Source organism: Pempheris klunzingeri, chromosome 5 (assembly GCF_042242105.1).
Source record: "Pempheris klunzingeri isolate RE-2024b chromosome 5, fPemKlu1.hap1, whole genome shotgun sequence".
Lineage (NCBI taxonomy): Eukaryota > Metazoa > Chordata > Actinopteri > Acropomatiformes > Pempheridae > Pempheris > Pempheris klunzingeri.
This window is the reverse complement of record NC_092016.1, coordinates 12,585,557-12,594,025: the sequence shown is the minus strand read 5'-3', so window position 1 is coordinate 12,594,025 and position 8,469 is coordinate 12,585,557.

Sequence of the window (8,469 nt, the reverse complement as noted above, 5' to 3'; positions counted from 1 at the left end):
CTGTTTCTTTATTTACAGCATCCAAACCAAATGGAACATGTGTAAACTATGCAACCTTGGGGCCATCCCTTCTCAGGCTGTCTTTGTGGATGATCGCTGGCTAAATTATTCAACCTGAGGTGTTATTACTCCTGAGTGGAGGAGCAGCGCAGAGTGAGAAATGCCAGTGTCAGGACAGTATGCGTGCTCTTGGGGCATTAGCCTCCAGTAAGCAGCTGCTGCAGATGGTATGTTCACTTTGTCATTCACTTTCACAACACTGCTCGTGAAGAGCAATTAACTAACAGCGCACAAACAGACAAGCTCATTTCGTTTCCAAAAGAAAAATTAGAGAGGTGGACTGAGGGACGAGGTCATTCATCACATGGGCGCCTCTTCATCTGGACTTTAAAGAGTCTCAGGACTTTAATCAAACAGTCAACTCTTCACACCTTTAACACAGCCGGTCAGGCACACACAGGTACTGACAAGCTGCTGTCACCCAGGAACTTTCCTCGATGTTTAGGTCACTGACCTCTTTCTTGTCAGTATATCTGTCTCTAGCTGTACAATTTGAGCGTGTTTGCACCTCCCTTTTACATGTAAGTACAACGGAGCCTGTTTGTTTTTCATGTGTGAATAAGACCTTTAATATACCAACACTGGAGCCGATCTTGACTGTGTCAGTTTACTATAGCTGTGGCCGAATGATGAGCAGTAGCTGAATGCTAAATGCTAAAAGTCCTATTAGAACACCAATTCATTTTTAGGAAAAAAAAAAGGAAGACAATGAAGATTAGTGGTAGATAGTTTTTCATGGATTTAAAGGTTTCTTTGTCACAAACACCAGTAATATGTGGAGGGAAATGCAAAGCGAAGTGTCAAACATAAGCATTAGAAGACATATATAAGGGATAAAATAAGGATCAAAAATATAAATAAGGTAGTAAAAAATAAGCAAGATGTACATATGTCATAAGTTCCCCCACCAGAAACAACACAAATATACTCACACACACAAATTGTAAATAATCATTATGTTGTGTATTAATAATTAAGGTAACAATCAAACAAAGGACGAGCTGTTTATGCAACATAGTATGAAAATCTGTGGACCGACACAGCAAAGAGATACCCTACATTTCCAGCGCATAGATTCTAACCCCATAAATCACAAGCAGAAGATAAATACGAGAGGGCGACTAAATTAAATGGTACTTAGCCTTGTGAAGTGCACTGTAATAGATCTAAGTAGGAGGTTAAGAGAAACAAGGAGGTGTGCGTCCTCCCTTCTCCAGCCAGCGGTTGTAACCCTCACTGATGTCCCTTAACACAGAGGAAACCAAAGATCATAACGAGACCTACAGTACAGGAAACGTATCTCATTAGCTGCCTGCATACCATCATTTCATAGTGCCCTCCTTGGGAATATAGAAAGAGGGCTTTGTCTGCTCTGTCCCCAAGCTCTTGTCAAAATCTTCTTAATTATGATTAATTACACACCCGTAAAGATTTCCTCTACCAGGTATACAAATAATAGAACGCTCTCACTAAACACTACATTATTCATTAATTATAGGGCTGTTTGCTGCAAATAAAATTCCTGCTGAGAATGTATTGCTTGTCACAAGAACAATGTTTTTCATATTTTCACAACGACTTGAAAAACATCCATTTCTTAGTAAAGTATGCCCTAGCTCCAGGCTCCTCTGCATATTGGAGGTTTTCCCTCTGTGGGCTCAATTGTTATGGATGCTGTTTATGGTGCTGCTATGACAAGTGTGAAGGGCAGGCATGGTGAAAGATGTATCGCTCGCTTATCTGCTCAGTGTCTGAATATGTTATAGGATTGTAAATGACCCCGTATCGTGACACAGTCTCACAACAAGCAAAGCCTCCTTTTTCCATTTTAGTCTCTATGATAACTTTTTGACACAAAGTGACAAATACTGCTTGGGAGCCTAAATGTCTGTAAATTCATTGAATTTGTGCATGTGGTGATGGGGGGGGGGTTGTTGTAAAACACTTCTTAGGAGATCAAATTATTTTTTTGTTGTGCCAAAATTCCCACTTATGATAGAAGTTTTTCATAAGTTTGTAGAAAGTCATGGAACGAAAACAGCTAACTGTGAGTTAAGTAGCAGGAATGAGTGACAAGAGGCAGACTAATGATAAGGTTTATAAGTTTTGATAGTTTTTACGGCCTTCTCGTGGAGCTGAGGCACATCACTGAGATGTGCTCTTGAGCTGCAGAGAGAACAATATGCCTTTGAGACACACTCGCTGCACTGAAGCAGCCACGTCCTTCCGCCTCTTGCTGCATATGCTTTATAGCCGACAATAAACCATTTTAGTGCAAAATAAATTGGGATCGTATTGAAATGCTGGCGCTATATATGTCAGCGAAGACATACAGTTATTTTTTAGCAAAGCTGGAGCATAGTTTATCATCATGTGAGTGCTGCGATGGGTCTGTTCCACATCATTGGCCTCTCTTGCTTAGTTAGATTGTGAAGGTCAGAGTTCTCAAGCCTTTTATGGCTGTTTAACTTTGGAGAATTATCACATTGGCAGGTCTTGCCTGATATATGCTGCACAGTCCTACATCAGCATAGTCCCATATCCACTCTGCTTTTTAGGTAAAGGATCTAAAGCCATTATTTGGACCAAATCTGCAGACATAGTAGATACAGTGGCCTGACCTCGCACTGGCACATTTGCATTGATGTCTTAATCTGACAAAAAGAAATGTATGTGGAATTAGTATTATACAGAAGATAATGGAAACAAGGCATTCCACAAATCTTATCCTAGTGGTGTTACATCTGTTTTTGTGAAAATTGTCTCTTATGACAAAACAAGGATTTTTTTCATTTTATTTCTGATGTAACACATATTGTTTGAATTTCTTCAATAATTAACAGGAGCATGCCTCATTAGAGATATTGTATGAGCTTATACATCAAAGTAAGGTTTATTTTAGATCAAATCATATATATATATATATACATATATATATCAAATATCAAATCAAGTTTATAAAATCTTAGCATTTAGGCCTATAGACATCTCCTTAAAATCATATTGAATTCTCCTGACTGGCTTTTGTCTGTCTTTTCCCATGAATGTGCCTCAGTCGTGTCAAAAGAACATCTCTATCAGCATTTCCTAACACAAAACTTAGATTAACAGGGGGCCTTGAAAACATATTTGAATACTGACATTTTCTGGTACAACTATTTGGCTCTAATTGTTCTGTCGAGTTTTAAAACTTTGCATAACATAATTAACACCCCCAGTAAATGAAAATGGCATTAGCACACAGTGCAATCAGAAAATTACCATAAGAAAGAATTTAAAAGTTTTCCAAATGAAAGCTTGAGGGGAGAAGCCTTCTACCCTGAAACAGCAAGGTGACATTTTATTTCCAACTGTTAATTGATGTTCTGCTGATTAGAGCACATTTTATGCTAAGGACCAGGGGGGCTCTATTTCTGTAAGCTATCCGTTTGCAGGCATGGATTGCAGCAGAGTTACAAGGCTGAGCTGAACCCCAAATCTGTTTTTGTATTGCATCAGAGATCCAGTGTCTTCTGGGGAAGCTGCAGATAAAACGGCGGATTTAAAGGACAGAAAAGTATAATTAGCTTTATAACACAAGTTCTGTGTTGTGTGAAAGTCTGAACGCCGACACCGATACTAAAACTGTCTCTGTTACAAAAGAGTGACAGTTTTAGCGCTTTGGTTAAGACTCATATTTGTATTGTAGTACTCTATAGAAACTGGTGGCAGAGTGCATTTGTTGTATATTATATAGTCTACACGCTATTGTATTGTAAAAGTGATGATATTAGTTCACTTATAAACAACCCATATCATTAATCACTGCACAATATTTGTCTGAGCAAAGCAGACTAATAATTCAAATCTGCAGCATAACTTATTCATGGAAGTGTACAATTGATAAAATGCCAGGAAGGAGTAATCTTTTAAAGCACCTCTTACAAAAACCTCTTTGTCAGAATAATCAACACCATCTGCATAATTTACATTACTTACTTAGATGCATGTACAGCCTGAGCTTAAAGTAAAGAAGTTTGTTTTCTCATGTTTGTGCCTATTAGCCACAAATTAATTAATCTACCATCCAAAACTCAATTAAGCCACGAGCTATATTAATACATCGCCCATTTCCCAGAATGCAGAGGAAGTACCACGGAAGCACCATTATTTTCACAAACATAATCACATTTTGTTGCAACAGTTGCACCCACGAATATGCCCGAGTTTATGTTATAATGTATTCAGAAGGCGTCGGAGCTGTTTGGGTGAAGGAGTCAAACCTGAACAGGCGGATGATTTTAAGTTCATGCAGGCTGATTTATTTTCTGCCACTAGGGGGAGAGGTGCTCCTCACAGGTCTCACTATGGAGAGCCATAATATGCAGCTATAAAGTACTGATGAGGCGGCTCAGTGAATACTTATGAAGAGTCCTGCATTAGATTCACTCTCACAACCTTGGTCATCTTATTCAAAATGCTCTCACTCTGGTTTATAGCCCATGTATAACGACACATCCCAAGCACCAATCATATAATTACCAGCGTCTCAAACTTGAGTGTTCATTCAACTCGGGGTTCCTCCGGCCTTTCAGACTCCTCTATCCATCAATGATGTGAAAAACTTCAGCTCCTCCATTTAATATTGTTTGTTTTGTTGTTTGTCAACACAACAGAGGAGATGTGCTTTTCTAAAGCTCAGTGTTAAAGAGGCACCCCGAAGAAGAATACACACAGTGTTGCCATGGAGCCCATTGATGTGCAAATGTTTTCATTTAAATATTTTTAAGAGGATCAGCTCAGATTACGCCAAAGTTTGACAGAGATAATTCGATGGCTTGTGTAGCAGCTTTGTTTGTGGAGACCATCATTCAAGGCACGTCAGACCACCTTCACAAGCCACATAGGCTTTTTTTAATGAAGTTTACTTTGAAAAATAGGCCTAAGCTAGTATCTTTTCTTCATGCTAGGCTATATTAGGGAAGATTTTTTTTAGACCTCATTGATGATAGGACTTCATATTTGTGGTTGTGCCAGCCCGAGGAGCTTGATGAGGCTTAAAAACAACATACAGTGCTATTGCATCTCCTGCTTGAATAAAAACTTTTAGTTAACATACTCTCTTACTCCATTTAACAACTCTGAGGGAGAAAAAAAACGCCAACAAGCCGGTATAGTCGCATTTAGCGGATATATTTGCTCTTTTTCTTGCATTATAGATAAATGCACCATGGAGACCCCCCAGTATTTGGGACAAGGGAGAAGAGCTTAAATATTTATGCCTAAGCCTCTGGAGGCCCACTATTAGTAGTAAAATGTTTTACTTTCTGGGGCTGTCACTCTGCTCTGGCTCCCATTAACAACAGGGCTGACAGGGACCTCTGGGTCAAACACTTTGAGGCAACAAAAGGCCCTGATGAAATCACTCAGTGAGACCCAAATTACTTCTGTGTCATTGCTGAACAATATTTTCTCCCCAAAGCATTCCTCCTTCTGTTAACGCCATGACCCCTTCCACTGCATATGGAAAAGATTGTTTGTCTATAACACTGGGGGATGGAGATGAGGAGAAGTTCATGGACAATGTTCCTGGCTGTGTTAGCCCCCCACAAGCAGCAAGGCTCCACTCCCTCTGTTTTGTTGTGCTTTGTGAAAAAAGTTGATAAAAACAGGTTGTAAATGGAGATGGGCAGTTGGAAATGAACATGTTGGGGTGGAGCAGTGAAGCGGGAAATCCAAATATACAAGACCTCAAAGAAAACTGGCAAAAGCAGAGAGAGAGAAGCCCAAGACAGTGTGTATAAAGCATTGAAATTCAAACTACAGGAGCGACTGAGAGAACTGTGCGATAATTTAACACCAAACGTTGAGATTTCTAAGTGTGCTTTTGTGAAAATGCATTAATAACATTTTTAAACTCTAATGTGACGTGTCATTTCTCCCTTTATATTTGGCCCTAACAACAACAATCAACACTAAAAATATCAGATTCACTACAGATTTTATGGCATGAGTTGCAGTATTAGTACTCTTCATGTGGTTATTCTGAGCTGCAAAGGATGAAAGTACTGTGCCTAAATTCAATATTTGATAAGTCTCTGTATGTTATTAACTTAAATAACAAGATCTAATGAAGTATGCTCAAGGTCTTCAGGACATCCTTCATACAACACAAACATTGAAATCATCCTAAAAGAAAGATTGACAGTTGAAGCTTGCTTTCAAACAGCTACAGAGTAATGTTGAGAGTGGCACAATTGGATGAGCTGCAAACAGTATCAGAAAGGCTTGGAAAGGAATGAGCAGGCAGGGAAGCTTCAAATCCCCTCTCAACCCTAAGTGGGTGGTCCTTTCACTGTGGGTAACTGTGCAGTCGCCAGGCATTCGCACGGAGGTTTTGAGGAGGACTGGCTCTCCAGACGCAACATTCACCGTCCCAGGCCCATACATCCACAGAATTAGATTCATGCTACACTGACTTTATTTAAGCTAAGAGTTCTGGCAGTGGCAGCATTAAATGACAGCCAGTTCTGGGGGCCTTTTCTCTGGATTAAAGGATGATTCAGGAGAGGAAGGCAGAATGGCTAAAGAAAGAATTCAGTCAGGGAGAAAGAAGTCCATAGTTTATCTGAAAAAAGTAACTGAGACCTGCAGAGGTTGCCAAAGTGTATTGAGCACTGCGGACATGTGTGAAGATTGACAGAGAAATATGCTGTAGCCCTCACTCCTCCCATCCACCACCACAGGACACACACACACGTGCACACGCACGCACACACACACACACATACCCATCCTTTCCTGTTTTAATTGTAAAGAAGGTCACATGCATTGAAATATTTCAAAATAAAATACAAATTAGTGAAAGTCATCTGGCACATGAGGGATACCAAAGGTACACTTTTTTTTCCAACTGGTCAAGTTTTTGCTGTTTGAAATTGTAATTTATTGATTGTATTACAGTTATTGATATTAAACTTACTTATGGAAAAGTACTGGATCAGTAATTAAACAAAAACGTGACTTAAGCATACTTTATTAGCTCATTTTATAAAAAGCATAAAAAGTCATTTGTTGCCTTTATACCTTAAATATTTTAAATGGGCATGTAATAAAGGGGGGAATAATTGACAAATGGACCAATCAAAAGGTCAAAATAGTTTTTACCATCAGTAATCACAAAACTTTTTCTGCCAGAAATATACAAAACTTTAATATTATAATGATGAAAAACAACAATAAAAAACAAACAAACAAGAAAAACATTATATTTAGATTCGGGACCACTTTTAATCTAATTGCCAATATTTGAGTACCGCCCAGTCCTGGGAATGAGAGCCAGGCAGCCTCCACGCCAAGCACATAAGAACTGTTTAAGTTGGCCCCACAAGTCATACATTTCAATGATTTCAAAGAGACCTCCAATTAAAAGCTACAAACATGTCTTTGGAATGCGAACTAACACAATTAAAAGTGCTTCATGAGTGTATTAGAGGAATAAGTTGTGAATTAGCACTTTGAATACACAAGGCCGTTTTCATTCCCGAACCCTTTCACTCATTCAAGAAGCAGGGGGAAAGAGGTCTTTTTGAAGTCAGCCGGTTCTCTTTCTTTTTTTCTCTCTCAGAGCAAAAGAAGATTGAGTCAGCCTAATCTGCTCCTTGTACATTTGAATGTCTTCTGCAAAGAGCTCATCCTGGCTGCTTGATAAAGGCCCAGGTGCAGAGACAGTGGCCGTGCCTAACTTCGTCTCTGTGGGGGCTGTAAATCACGGGGGGAAGCCCACCCTTTGAAGATACAAGCTTGCGTTCCCGGCTGATTTGTGGCCAGAAGGGCAAGCCCTTTTCCAGCCCTGCACAACGCTCTCGCCAAACCAGAGAGGGTGTCAGAAGGAGGTAGAACTCGCCGATATGCTCGAGGACCCTCAATCAAGCTGCACAACACACACTCTATGCAGTATGAAGCAGGGCTCCTGACTGCCAAAGGTCAAGTGGATGGAGAGTCGGGTGACACCATGGGGTTTTAGTCACAGTCATATCAGATGCAAACAAAAAAATGACTTTCCTCTCATGAGAAACATTAATGATGACTTCATGAGGTTTCAAAAACAGGTGCTGATGGCAGTTTTAGACAAACACAAGTCATAAGTCTTTGCGCAAGTCTCCCATTAAAGAATAAAGCAGAAGACAAAGCTGTGAATCTAGCATGAACTTTGCACCACTTACTTTAGATGCTTAACAAATTGAATTGTAAATAAGGCTTGGAATGTATGCATTGCCACAGGGCCCAGGCGTATTGTCAGTCATTCTGCATTGAGGCGTTTTCCAAGAGTGATGTTTATCATCACTTTAACATACCTCACATCACATTTAAAAAAGATTATTACTTGTGCTTATTTTCTTATCCAGCTCTTTGGTCTTTGGGCTTTAC